The 15125-nt window shown below is 45.0% G+C and overlaps 1 protein-coding gene across 1 annotated transcript in view; it reads right to left on the bottom strand.

Annotated features, from left to right (window-relative positions):
* MICU2 (mitochondrial calcium uptake 2) overlaps positions 1–15125 on the bottom strand; it is a 355316-nt gene that overhangs the window by 5506 nt on the left and 334685 nt on the right. The window lies entirely within an intron of this gene.

The following is a 15125-nucleotide window of genomic DNA, read 5'->3' as shown; positions in this document are numbered from 1 at the left end:
CTAAATCCTTGGGATATACATACCAGGATGGGGCCCATGATAAAGGACGTATATTCCCAGATGGTGCCAGGATAAAAGACATACAGTATATACCAGGATGGGTAACATATATATACCAGGATGGGGAACATACATACCGTATATACTCGCGTATAAGCCAAGATTTTCAGCTCATTTTTTGAGTCTGAAAGTCTCCCTCTTGGCTTTTACGTGAGTCATAAACGCCAGGGGGTCAGCGGGGGTGTCAGATCATACTTACCCCCCTTTGCACGTCTCTGCAGCCCCACGCTTCACCCACGGTCTCCTTTCCTTCAGTGGTCACGTGCTACCGCTCATTAAAGTCAAGAATGTGCGCCTATTCATGACTTTAATGAGCGGTACCACGTGACCGCTGATGCAAGGAAGGGAGACCGTGGGAGAAGCGGGGGGGGGCTGCAGAGACTGCGCAAGGAGGGGGTAAGTATATGCAGTATTCACCTGTCCCCAGTCCATCGCTGCTCACCGCTGTCTGTCGCATCCTCTGTCAGTGACATTCAGGCAGCAGAGGGCGCGATGACAAGGTTAGTGCACGCTGCGCCCTCTACTGTCTGAACAGTCACTGACAGAGGACGTGACAGACAGTGGCGAGCAGCGTTGGACCAGGGGCAGGTGAATATCTGAGGTGCCGGGGCACTGAGCCAGCGGTGACACGGCACCTGGCCCCCAGTGACGGAGAGGTGAATATATCATTTTTTTTCTTAATTTGCAGCAGCAGCATATGGGGCATAATCTATGAGGCGTTTTATGGGGGGCATAATCTATGGAGCATCTTATGGGGGCACAATTTATGGGGCATTTTATGGGGGCATAATCTATGGGGCATCTTATGGGGCCATAACCTTTATGGAGCAACATATGGGGCATATTATTCTATGGAGCATCTTATGGGGCCATTATTAACCTTTGTGCAGCATTATATGGAGTGTATTTTGTATGGAGCATCTTATGGGGCCCATTATGAACTGTATGGAGCATTATATGGGGCTCCTGATTCAATATGGATATTCAAAACCATATAACCTACTGATGTCTCAATTAATTTTACTTTTATTGGTATCTATTTTTAATTTTTGAAATATACAAGTAGCTGCTGCATTTTCCACCCTAGGCTTATACGCGAGTCAATTAGTTTTTCCAGTTTTTTTGTGGCAAAATGGGGGGGGTCGGCTTATACACGGGTATATACACCAGGACATGGGACACATATACCAGGACGTGGGACACATACAGCGGGGGTATGGAAAATATTCAGACCCTTTTAAATTTTTCACTCTTTGTTTCATTGCAGCCATTTGGTAAATTCAAAGAAGTTCATTTATTTCTCATTAATGTACAGGGTAAGCCATTTATATGGATACACCTAAATAAAATAGGAATGGTTGGTGATATCAACAACCTGTTTGTGGCAAATTAGTATATGGGAGGGGGGAAACTTTTCAAGATGGGTGGTGACCATGGAGGCCATTTTGAAGTCGGTCATTTTGGATCCAACTTTATTTTTTTCAATGGGAAGAGGGTCATGTGACACATCAACCTTATTGAGAATTACACAAGAAAAACAACGGTGTGCTTGGTTTTAAGGTAACTTTATTCTTTCATGAGTTATTTACAAGTTTATGACCACTTATAAAATGTGTTCTAAGTACTGCCCATTGTGTTGGATTGTCAATGCAACCCTCTTCTCCCACTGTACACTCGGCACCCCATCTTGACTGAAAAAAAATACAGAAATGTAGAAATTTCAGCAAATTTATTAAAAAAGAAAAACTGAAATGAAGCACCCTTTTGAGCTAGTACAGCCATGAGTCTTCTTGGGAATGATGCAACAAGTTTTTCACACCTGGATTTGGGGATCCTCTGCCATTCTTCCTTGCAGATCCTCTCCAGTTCCGTCAGGTTGGATGAAGTTGGTGGACAGCCATTTTCAGGTCTCTCCAGATATGCTTAATTGGGTTTAGGTCAGGGTTCTGGCTGGGCCACTCAAGAATGGTCACAAGGTTGTTCTGAAGCCACTCCTTTGTTATTTTAGCTGTGTTCTTAGGGTCATTGTCTTGTTGGAAGGTGAACCTTCGGCCAAGTCTGAGATCCAGAGCACTCTGGAAGAGGTTTTCATCCAGGATATCTCTGTACTTGGCAGCATTCATGTTTTCCTCAATTGCAACCAGTCGTCCTGTCCCTGCAGCTGAAAAACACCCCCATAGCATGATGCTGCATCACCATGTTTCACTGTTGGAATTGTATTGGGCAGGTGACAAGTAGTGCCTGGTTTTCTCCACACATACCGCTTAGAATTATCACCAAAAAGTCTGGGAGTTCTTCATATGTTTTTTTTTAGCAAACTCTATGCGGGCTTTCATATGTCTTGCACTGAGGAGAGGCTTCCGTCAGGCCTCTGGTGGAGGGCTGCAGTGATGGTTGACTTTGTGGAATTTTCTCCCATCTCCCTACAGTATCTGTGGAGCTCAGCCACAGTGATCTTGGGGTTCTTCTTTACCTTTCTAACCAAGGGTCTTCTCCCACGATTGCTCAGTTTGGCTGGACGGCCAGGTCTAGGAAGACTTCTGGTGGTCCCAAATTTCTTCCATTTAAGAATTATGGAAGCCACTGTGCTCTTAGGAACCTTGAGTACTGCAGAAATTATTTTGTAACCTTGGCCAGATCTGTGCCTTGCCACAATTCTGTCTCTGAGCTTCTTGGCCAGTTCCTTTGACCTCATGATTCTCATTTGGTCTGACATGCACTGTGAGCTGAGAGGTCTTATATAGGCAGGTGTGTGCCTTTACAAATCAAGTCCTATCAGTTTAATTAAACACAGTTGTACTCCAATGAAGGAGTAGAACCATCTCAAGGAGGATCACAAGGGAATGGACAGCATGTGACTTAAATATTAGTGTCTGAGCAAAGGGTCTGAATACTTATGACTAGGTGATAATTCAGTTTTTCTTTCTTTATAAATTAGCAAAATTTTTTACATTTCTGTTATTTTTCAGTCAAGTAGGGGTGCAGAGTGTACATTAATGAGAAAAAAATGAACTTTTTTGAATTTACCAAACAGCTGCAATGAAACAAAGAGTGAAATTTAAAGGGGTCGGAATACTTTCCGTACCCACTGTATACACCAGGATGCGGAACAGATATACATACCAAGATGGGGAACACATACATATACACAGGATGGGTACCACAAGTACACCAGGATGGGCCCAGGATGAGGAACATACAGTACAGACCAAAAGTTTGGACACACCTTCTCATTCAAAGAGTTTTCTTTAGTTTCATGACTATGAAAATTGTAGATTCACTCTGAAGGCATCAAAACTATGAATTAACACATGTGGAATTATATAATTAGCAAAAAAGTGTGAAAACTGAAAATATGTCTTATATTCTAGGTTCTTCAAAGTAGCCACCTTTTGCTTTGATTACTGCTTTGCACACTCTAGGCATTCTCTCTTGATGAGCTTCAAGTGGTAGTCACTGGAAATGGTCTTCCAACAGTCTTGAAGGAGTTCCCAGAGATGCTTAGCACTTGTTGGCCCTTTTGCCTTCACTCTGCGGTCCAGCTCACCCCAAACCATCTCGATTGGGTTCAGGTCTGGTGACTGTGAAGGCCAGGTCATCTGGCGTAGAACCCCATCACTCTCCTTCTTGGTCAAATAGCCCTTACACAGCCTGGAGGTGTGTTTGGGGTCATTGTCCTGTTGAAAAATAAATGATGGGCCAACTAAACGCAAACCGGATGGAATAGCATGCCGCTGCAAGATGCTGTGGTAGCCATGCTGGTTCAGTATGCCTTCAATTTTTAATAAATCCCCAACAGTGTCACCAGCAAAGCACCGCCCACACCATCACACCTCCTCCTCCATGCTTCACGGTGGGAACCAGGCATGTAGAGTCCATCCGTTCACCTTTTCGGCGTCGCACAAAGACACGGTGGTTGGAACCAAAGATCTCAAATTTGGACTCATCAGACCAAAGCGCAGATTTACACAGGTCGAATGTCCATTCCTTCTGTTCTTTAGCCCAAACAAGTCTCTTCTGCTTGTTGCCTGTCCTTAGCAGTGGTTTCCTAGCAGCTATTTTACCATGAAGGGCTGCTGCACAAAGTCTCCTCTTAACAGTTGTTGTAGAGATGTGTCTGCTGCTAGAACTCTGTGTGGCATTGACCTGGTCTCTATTCTGAGCTGCTGTTAACCTGCGATTTCTGAGGCTGGTGACTCGGATGAACTTATCCTCCGCAGCAGAGGTGACTCTTGGTCTTCCTTTCCTGGGGCGGTCCTCATGTGAGCCAGTTTCTTTGTAGCGCTTGATGGTTTTTACCACTGCACTTGGGGACACTTTCAAAGTTTTCCCAATTTTTCGGACTGACTGACCTTCATTTCTTAAAATAATGATGGCCATTCGTTTTTCTTTACTTAGCTGCTTTTTTCTTGCCATAATACAAATTCTAACAGTCTATTCAGTAGGACTATCAGCTGTGTATCCACCAGACTTCTGCACAACACAACTGATGGTCCCAACCCCATTTACAAGGCAAGAAATACCACTTATTAAACCTGACAAGGCACACCTGTGAAGTGAAAACCATTTCCGGTGACTACCTCTTGAGGCTCTCGTCAAGAGAATGCCAAGAGCGTGCAAAGCAGTAATCAAAGAAAAAGGTGGCTACTTTGAAGAACCTAGAATATAAGACATATTTTCAGTTGTTTCACACTTTTTTGTTAATTTTATAATTCCACATGTGTTAATTCATTTTGATGTCTTCAGAATGAATCTACAATTTTCATAGTAATGAAACTAAAGAAAACTCTTTGAATGAGAAGGTGTGTCCAAACTTTTGGTCTGTTCTGTATATACCTGGATGGGACACACATACAATATATATATATATATATATATATACATACACACACACACATACATACATATATATACATACACACATATTAGATGGAGGCCCGATGCTATCACATCGGAGGGGCGGTAATGTCACGATGGGGGCAAGCTTTGCCACGTTGAGAATCTCTCCTCCCCATGTGCTAACCCACCTATTCACTCTCTCTTTCCCCATGTGCTGACTTCTCCTTGTCTGTGCTCTCTTCTTTGACCCGTCTACCCCATGTGCTATCCCCCTTGTCTGCTGTCTACCCCTGTGCTCTGTCTCTCTCACTCCTGTGTCTGACCGTGTACAGAACATACCACAGCTCCTGGGCAGGGGAGGAAGCAAAAGACAATACTGACATTACAGCAGGAGATCGCAGAGGATACATTTTGTGAGGTAAAATATTGTTTAAAAACAGTCAGTGAAATATTTTACCTCACAAAATGAATCCTCTGTGATCCCCCTGCGTAATGTCAGTATTGTCTTTTGCTTCCTCTCCTGCCCAGGAGATGTGGTATACTCCTACTCGTTCATGGGAAAACCCCTTTAATGTGACCGGCTTCCTCTGCCTGCAGACACGTAGCGCATCTGCCGCTGGGATTCACTGCGCCTGCACGGAATTCGCACAGGGGCAGTGCGACGGTGTTCTGCTGGTGGTACCGCGCAAGAGGCTGCGTGAGTGTGTGAGTCTGAGTATGTGTGTGAGTGAGTGTGAGTATGTGGTGTGTGTGTGTGTGTGTGTGGTGCGACTGTGTTCCGCTGGTGATACTGCGCAATAGGTTGGTACCAGCAGCAGCAGTTTCTATATTGAAACACCCATCACTTGGGTGTCCCAATATGGTGGTCGGTGAACTTCCTCCGCTTGAAATACTGGGATACGGTGACATCTGGACCAAATAGGAAATGAAAACATTACAAGGCAATTATATAAGTAGATATACACACACACTAGGGAGGGGAACATATATGCACCATGATGGGCCCAGGATGAGGAACATATATAAAAGGATGGGGAACATATTTAAACCATGATGGGCCCAGGATGGGGAACATACAGTATATACCAGGGTGTGGAACATATCTACCAGGATGGGATATATATATATATATATATATATATATATATATATATATATACACATACATATACACACACACACAGACTCCAGTATAGAGGACATATATATCAGGATGGGAAGCATATATACACCAGGATGGAGAACGTGTATACATACCTGGAGGGAGAACATATATATATATGTACACACAGTTCTGGCAAAAATTAAGAGACCACTGCACAGTTTTATGTTTTATAAAAATCAGCTTCTCTCCATGTCTGACAGCCACTCCATTCCCGTGTCAGTTGAATTCCAACCAGAGGACACCTCATTCTACTTAATGTGCTTCTGATTCGGTGATCACAGGAACCAAATCTTATTTAATGAAGGAAAGTATAAAAACCCTGCTGTGGTGTTCACAATCCTCTTGCAATAGGACAAGCTGGATGGGAAAACAAGTGCTAGCAATATCCCAAAAGTAATAGGAATGAAAAAATAACTTTTAGTCATCATGCCAAAGGAGTTGAAAAGAAAAGTCCTGAGTGAGGAAAAGAAGGGCTCAATTCTGGCTTTACTAACAGAGGGACACAGTGAGCGTCATGTTGCCTCCATCCTTAAAATTTCTAAGACGACAGTCCATTTCAACAAGGTCAAGCAGCAGACACTGGGGACAACAAAGCTACAGACCGGCAGAGGGTGAAAACGACTGTGCACTGACCGGGATGACCGTCATCTTAGCCGAATGTCACTCACCAACCGCAGGATGATATATCAAGTGATCTACAAAAGGAATGGCAAATGGCAGCTGGGGTGAAGTGCACGGCAAGAACAGCTCGTAATAGGCTCCTAGAGGCAGGGCTCAAGTCATGTAAAGCTAGAAAAAAGCCTTTCATCAATAAGAAGCATAGGAGAGCTAGGTTGAAGTTTGCCAAAGACCATAAGGATTGGACCATAGAGGACTGGAGTAAGGTAATCTTCTCTGATGAGTCTAGTTTTTAGCTTTGCCCAACACCTGGTTGTCTAATGGTTAGACGGAGACCTGGAGAGGCGTACAAGCCACAGTGTCTTGCACCCACTGTGAAATTTGGTGGAGTATCGGTGATGATCTGGAGATGCTTCAGCAAGGCTGGAATTGGGCAGGGTAATCTTTGCAAAGGACGTATGAATCAAGCCGCATACAAGGTTTCCCTGGAAAAACAGTTGATTCCTTCTGCTCAGGCAATGTTCCCCAACTCTGAGAACTGGTTTTTCCAGCAGGACAATGCACCATGCCACACAGCTAGGTCAATCAATGTGTGGATGAAGGACCACCACATCAAATCCCTGTCATGTGCAGCCCAATCTCCAGACCTGAACCCCATTGAAAACCTCTGGAATATAATCAAGAGGATGATGGATAGTCACAAGCCATCAAAGAACAACTGCTTAAATTTTTGTACCAGGAGTGACATAAGGTCACCCAAAAGCAGTGTGAAAGACTGGTGGTAGCATGCCAAGACGCATGAAAGCTGTGATTAAAAATCATGGTTAGTCCACAAAATATTGATTTCTGAACTCTTCCTGAGTTAAAACATTAGTATTGTTGTTTCTAAATGACTATGAACTAGTTTTCTTAGCATTATTTGAGGTCTGCAAGCACTGCATGTTTTTGTTCTTTTGATCTATTCTTATTTTCTGAAAATAAATACAAAATTTAGTGCTTGGAAATTCGAAGACATGTTGTCAGTAGTTTATAGAATAAAAGAGCAATTTACATTTTACTAAAAAATATACCTATAAAGAGAAAAATCAGACAAACTGAAAATTTTGCAGTGTTCTCTTAACTTTTGCCAGAGATATATATACACACACACACACCAGGATGGGGAACATATTTATACCAGGATGTGGAATATACATATAAAAGAGCTCAGCTCTGGCCTCAACTGTTAAAGACAGATGCCGCCTATGTAATATAGCTAGCATCTAAAATATGTGGAGAGCTCAGCTCCTAAGCTCTCACCACATATGGGAGCTCCCGCAATCAAGTACATATACGAAGTTAAAGGCTATTGTGAGGCTAGTCACTTCTCATGGCTAAGCCGTGAGTCAGAGTGGTAAGGGAGTCCAAGGTCAGAAGCTAGGAGGGTATATCATAAACAGAAGGAAAAGACAAAAGCGTAGTCAGGTAACGTTCCGAGGTCAGAGTACTGGGAGGATAACGGATCAGAGTTGAAGGGGTTAAACAAGTTGATGGTCAGTCAACAGATCAAGCATATAGAACTCAAGGCACAGGAAAGCACAAACTTCACAAGATGAATGTACGTCTGGCAGTGATCTGGGAGAAGCTGCTCAGTTAAGTAGGCATGAGAGAGTCGACGCCTCCCAGTCACAGATTGGCTAGATGACCTGTCAATCATCACACTGACAACTCAGCACGCCCCTGAACCAGACTGGATGGTCATGCTGTCCATCAAAGTACTGACAGCTTCAACACGCCCCTGTACCAGATTGGATGCCCCAAGCTGTCAGTAACTGCATCCCAGACACCCTGAGGGTGGAACCATGACAGCTATGGACCCCTTTGGCATGGAACAAATTATTTCTACATATGTTCATGGATACCTTTTATTAATTACATTTCTCTAAGATTCAGTCTGTATCTTCATTCACTTTAAGAAATCCTGATATGCAGTCTGCATTTCAGATACGTATCTTGCGGGAGTGTCTCTCCCAGCAATACAGGTTGGATGTGAGGTCTGTGTGTATACAGGATGCTTACATTTTCAGTAGCTAATGTATCAGCACAATTTATAGCCTGTAATTGCTTCTATGTGCCTTTCTCCTTTTATATGTTTTTTCTGCCCTCCCTGATACTTTCTCCCCTCTGTGTGCTGTGGCTATATGTATACAAACCCCTTTTTTTGCTGTTACTATCTCCATCACAGACAACAGAGGAGGAGAGCGGAAAGAGCCATCAAAACCAGGAACAGAAGTGCTAATTTTTAACATTATTGCAAAGCACCCACCTAAAGCATATACAGACACTCTGCAGCAGAACATTACTAACGAAGATTATTTAGAACGTTAGGTAGGTTTGCATTTAAGAAGCGAATGAACAATAGAAAAAAAATGCTGAGCCTTTAAATAAGCAGATGGAGATGCATGTGTCTTAATTTAAAGTTCTGTGGGTAATGAGAGCAATGAGCGTCTATTCCAGTAAACTGCACTCACTGGAGCTGTACTCCACAGGCGCAGGGGTGGGATTCGGCCGGTTCGATGAAACCGCTTGTTAAAAGCAGCCGGTTCCCCGAACCGGGGAGATTCAGAGCCGCGATCCGGTACTGCCACTAACTTCTCGGCGCTCAGGTGTACTCACGAGCTCAGTCCGAGAGGCAAAGCAGAGCTGCTGGGGTTTCTATGGAAACTAGAACGCAGTGCAGCAGTCAATTATTTCCCCCTTACAACTGGAGCTTCACACAACAGGTTCTGCTCCCGAATCTGTGCAGCTGCTGAGAGGCATTTCCGGAAGGAACGGGAAGCGCCGACACTGGGGGCCTGAGGTGGGAGACTGGTGGGAGGTGCTGAGGTGTGGAGCAGAGTGATCTGTGTGCAGAGGGAGGGGGTGAATGCATGTAACTGCTGTGTGAGCATAGGTCAGACGTGTATGGGGCTGGTGTGTGTTCTGCTCTATTGTGTGTGTTGGGGGGGGGGATACGTGTCGGGGGGGGGATAAGTGACAGGACCCCCCCAGTATGTGGGGAGGGGGATGCGTGATGGGCCCTGGTATGTGGGGGGGGAGCTCCATCAGTATCTTCTCCGGCATCTGTGGCCCCTGCAAGGGGGAAGAATAAGGCCTCTTTCACACTTAAGTTTTTTGTGTCAGTTAAAATCCGCCAAAAAGGCGGACAAGCGGATCCGTTCCTAACTGATGTGAACGGATGCCATAGGATCCGCTTTTTGAGGGATCCGCAAAATGAGGAAATTTAAAGGAACCGCTGGCCGGGAAGGAGAGAGAGGGAAGAGAAGAGAGAAGAAGAGAGAAGAGAGGAGAAGAGAGAAGAAGAGAGAAGAGAGAAGAGAGGAGAAGAGAGAAGAGAGAGGAGAGAGAGGAGAGAGAGAATTTTTTTTTTCCTCCGCCAGAAAGGATTTCAGGGTTAAATTTCTCCCTGTCTTGCTTTCTCCAGGCATGCGCACTTGAAAATGCGGATCCAACCACGAAAAAAATGTTGCATGGTCCGTCCAGGCATGCCAGCGGATGAAAAAAATTTGGCGGATCCTCACAAAAACGGATCCAACGGATGATAATCAGTCAAGATCTGCCAGTAATGCAACTCAATGGGGAAAAAAACTGGATCCGCCAAAAAAAATTGCGGATCTGTTTTTTTCAAAACCTGGCAGATTTTGACTGATTGTAAAAAACGGAAGTGTGAAAGAGGCCTAAGGAGACATTGGGGTGCACCCATATTATGCTTGTCGGTGACTTGCTGCATTGTGCCTGGCGCCTGCATTGAGTGGAATATGGCGCACATATCCCCCGACTTTGCACGCAGGATCGCCAGGTTGCAGGTGAGAAGGATATACTATGTGCATGATGTAAATGCGGGGAGTGTGCGGTATTTAGGTGGCATATATTGGTGCCAGGGTGTAAATGTCAGTCTGTGTGGCTATATCCTGTACCCACTGCCTGTGCCAGACTACTCTGCCAGCTTTATGAGGTCTCCAATGCATTTGTGCCCTGCAGAGAGTGATGGCGATAACTTGTGGTGCTGCCAGCTAGGTACACTGGCACCTGTATGGGCAGCACTGCAATGCCATGCATGCTCTCCTGTAAATGCCATGCATGCCCTCCTGTAAATGCCATGCATGCCCTCCTGTAAATGCCATGCATGCCCTCCTGTAAATGCCATGCATGCTCTCCTGTAAATGCAATTATCTCAGTGCTCCTGGCAGGCTGGGGTTATACGGCTACATCTGTATTTTATAGATTTATTTTTTTCTTAATTTTTTTTTTTTAATTTTTTTTAAAGTATCCTTTTTTTCCCCTCACCTTGATTTTCTTGAACCATCCACCCCCTCGGATTACGCTGCCAACTCTTTGGGGAAGTGTAGAGGGTGTAAACCTAACTTTCCAACCAAATTCAATAAAACACGCATATGATATAGACAATGATTTGGCTCACATTGAGAATAAACATATATGGAAGAAAAAAATATGTTATACTTTAATTTTTTTTTTGGGGGGGGGGGCAGGGCGAAAAAAAAATGTGACTGTGCTTCTTAAGTTTGGTTTATATCTAATTGTGTGTCTTTAAATGTTCTCGTCATGTAAGTAAAAGCATTTTACTACGTCTTGTACCATGTAGTCTATGGGTACGCTGCCATAAATATACAAATATAGGTTTTTGCAATTCTGGCGTATGTGTACGGCGGAGTGCACTTTATACAGTACAGACCAAACGTTTGGACACACCTTCCATTCAAAGAGTTTTCTTTATTTTCATGACTATGAAAATTGTAGATTCACTCTGAAGGCATCAAAACTATGAATTAACACATGTGGAATTATATAATTAACAAAAAAGTGTGAAACAACTGAAAACACCAAGGTTACTTACCGGTAGCCGGTTTTTCCGGAGCCCATGATGGCACACATGAGAGAGGGGATCCGCCCAGTCAGGACAGAAACCCTACTGAAGATAAAAGGGCGGTACCTCTCCCTCGCTTCAGTTGGTTTACAGAGCATGAGAGGCCCCCCGGGTTAGTACACATGGTAAAACTATCACCACATTATATCTAACTAAAAAAACACCCAAACTATAGTGCACACCAAAAGGAGTGAAAAAGGTGGGGAATATACAGGTGCCGTCATGGGCTCCAGAAAAACCGGCTACCGGTAAGTAACCTTGGTGTTTTCCCGTCTCCCATGACGGCACACATGAGAGACTTTTGTAGAAGAAGACACCTTAGGGAGGGACCACCGCTTGCAGCACCCTTCTACCAAAGGTTAGGTCAGTAGAGGAAGACAGATCAAGTCGGTAGTGCTTAAAAAAGGTAGAAGGTGAGGACCAGGTAGCGGCTTTACAAATTTGTTCAATCGATACCTCAGTCTTCTCTGCCCAGGAGATAGCCACGGCTCTGGTGGAGTGAGCCTTGATGCTTTCTGTAACCGGAGCGCCACTTGCGGAGTAGGATAACATAATGGCCTCCCTGATCCATCTGGCAATGGTACTCTTAGCTACCCCGTGCCCTTTTCTACTACCCTCAAAGGGATTGATCTTTCCTCCACTGACTAGATACTGACATATATTTTACTATGGGCTCTTCTTACATCTAATGTATGGAACTTTTGCTCCCCAGGGTTTCTAGGATTATTACAGAAAGATGGCAAGGAGATTTCCTGAGTCCTATGAAACTTTTGGACTACCTTGGGGAGATAGGCCGGGTCTGGTCTTAGAACCACTCGGTCATCCAAGATCCGTGTATGTGGAGGACATATAGACAGAGCTTGTAGGTCACTGACTCTTCGGACTGATGTTAAGGCTACCAGTAAGACAGTTTTAAGTGTAAGTAGCTTTGGTGACAGCTCTAGTAGTGGTTCAAAGGGGTCTTTGGTTAAGGCCTCTAAGACTAGGTTGAGGTCCCAGGGTGGTATCTTTGGGATAATGACCGGCCTTGACCTGCCACAGGATTTTATGAATCGGGACACCCACTTATTGGCTGCTAAGTTGCAGTTATATAGGGCCCCCAAAGCTGAGACTTTAACTTTGAGTGTGTTAGTGGCTAACCCCAGTTGTAGCCCCGACTGTAAGAACGCTAGGATAGGTCCCACTGGCGCTACATCTCCCAAGGGTTCCCCCAGGAAGTCTAGGAACTTTTTCCACATTCTACCGTAGATTTGGGATGTTATAGGTTTCCTACTTTTCAACAGGGTGGAGACTAACCCTGGAGAGAATCCCTGGCGACTCAGTAGCGCCCTCTAAAATTCCAGGCTGCTAGATGGAAGCCCTTCACCTGAGAGTGGACCACTGGTCCCTGGGAAAGCAGGTCTGGAATCTCCGGTAGTATCCATGGATCTGTCACTGACATGAGCCTCAGAAGGGAGAACCAAGGCCTTCTCAGCCAAAAGGGAGCTATCAGAATTATTCTCGCTCGATCCGCCCTGATTTTCCTGACCACTACTGGGATCATTGTTATCGGGGGAAATGCATAGGCCAGGATGAACTTCCAGGGTATTTGTAGGGCATCTACTGCAAAGGGGTTTTCCCTTGGATTTAGTGAGCAGAACTTCCTGACCTTTCGGTTGTGTGCGGTAGCGAACAGGTCTATTTCTGGTTTGCCCCAGGCCTGAACTATTTGTTGGAAGACTTGGGGGTTTAGGGACCATTCTCCTTGTCTTAGATGCCTGCGACTCAGGAAGTCTGCCTGTATATTTTCTGCCCCCTTTATGTGCAGTGCTGTGATGGATAACAGATGTTGTTCTGCTAGCTGGAAGAGTAGATCTGATATTTGCATGAGGCTCCGAGATCTCGTTCCCCCCTGGTGATTGATGTAGGCTACTAATGCCTGATTGTCAGTCATGACCCGGGTGTGGCGGCCCCGAAGTAAGGGAAGGAAATGTTTCACTGCTTTTTCCACTGCGCATAGTTCTTTTACATTTGAACCGTGATCCCTTTCTAGCAAGGACCAGGTCCCCTGTATTGAGTGGGATCTCAGGTGTGCTCCCCATCCTGTGGCACTCGCGTCTGTTGTAATGATGTCCTCGACTGGTTTTTGCCACAGGACACTGGCTGTTAGATTCTTTTCTACAGTCCACCAGAGCAGGGAATCTCTTACAGCCACTGAGAAACATAGTTTGCCTTCTAAATGCCCTTTTAATTGTTTCTGTGCTGACAGAACTTCCCACTGTAGTTGCCTTACGTGGTACTGCGCCCATGCTACTGCGGGTATGCATGATGTCAGTGAGCCCAAAAGGGACATTGCGTTCCTCAGTGTCATATTTGGCTTTTGTATTGCTGTGCGAGCTAGGCCTCTTATTTTGGTCACTTTGCTCTCTGGTAGGAGGCAGCGTTGTTGCTCGGAGTCCAATATCAACCCTAGGAAGGATTGCTCTTTTGCTGGGGGTTATCCTTGATTTGGGGATGTTTACTATCCATCCTAGTCCTACTAGAATTGCTATCACTTCCTTCACTTGATGTGTGCAGTGGGAATCCGACCTCCCTATTACCAGAAAGTCGTCTAGGTATGGGACAATCACTATGTCCCTGGAACGCAGAAAAGACATTACTTCGGCCATCACTTTGGTGAATACTCTGGGGGCTGTAGACAGGCCAAACGGAAGGGCTGCATATTGGTAGTGTTTCATCTGCCCCTGGACATGGAGCGTTACTCTCAAATATTTTTGATATTCCCGATGAATTGGGATGTGACAGTAGGCCTCTTTTAAGTCTATCACTGCCATGAGGCAATGCTGGAACAGGATCTTTGTGGCCGTGTTGATTGACTCCATTTTGAAGGAGCAATTGTCTACCCACTGATTGAGTCTCCTCAGGTTGACAATGGTTCTCCAAGAGCCGTCTGGTTTTTGTATTAAGAAGAGGGGGGAGTAGAACCCCCTTCCTTCTTCTTGCACTGGGACTTCCTGTAGGACTTGTTTTTTCACTAGTCCCAAGACTTCCGTCTCCAGGGCCAGCTGTTGCTCTTGGGCTTTCCTTCTGGGTGTCATTATAAAGGTATGCCTGGGCGGACGGATGAATTTTATTTTTAAGCCGTCCTTGATTATATTTAGGACCCATGTACTGGGGGAGATATTTGCCCAGGCGGAAAGGAAGAGAGAAAGCCTTCCTCCTACCTCCGGCCCAATGTCATTGGGGAGATTTTTTGGAGGAAGTGGAGGGCCCTTTAAACATATAGCCCGATCCTCTTCTTTCTTTAAAGTCCCAGCTTTTTCTATCCCCCAGGGGACGACCCCTGTTAAATCTCCTCCTCCGAAAGGGCTGCTTTTTAGGTTCTCCCGGAAATCGGGGAAAGCTCTTCTTCCTATCCCCCACATGTTCCAAAATCTCTTCTAGTTTTTTCCCGAAGAGGAATTGGCCATCGCATGGAATGGAACATAACCTATGCTTCGATGGTAAATCTCCGGGACACCCTTTAAGCCACAGGGCTCG

The sequence above is a fragment of the Dendrobates tinctorius genome, unplaced genomic scaffold (assembly GCF_039654945.1).
Source record: "Dendrobates tinctorius isolate UK_male_01 unplaced genomic scaffold, ASM3965494v1 ptg000075l, whole genome shotgun sequence".
Taxonomy (NCBI): Eukaryota; Metazoa; Chordata; class Amphibia; order Anura; family Dendrobatidae; genus Dendrobates; species Dendrobates tinctorius.
Note: the sequence above shows the minus strand (reverse complement) of the source record. Positions and strands in the feature narration are given on the sequence as shown.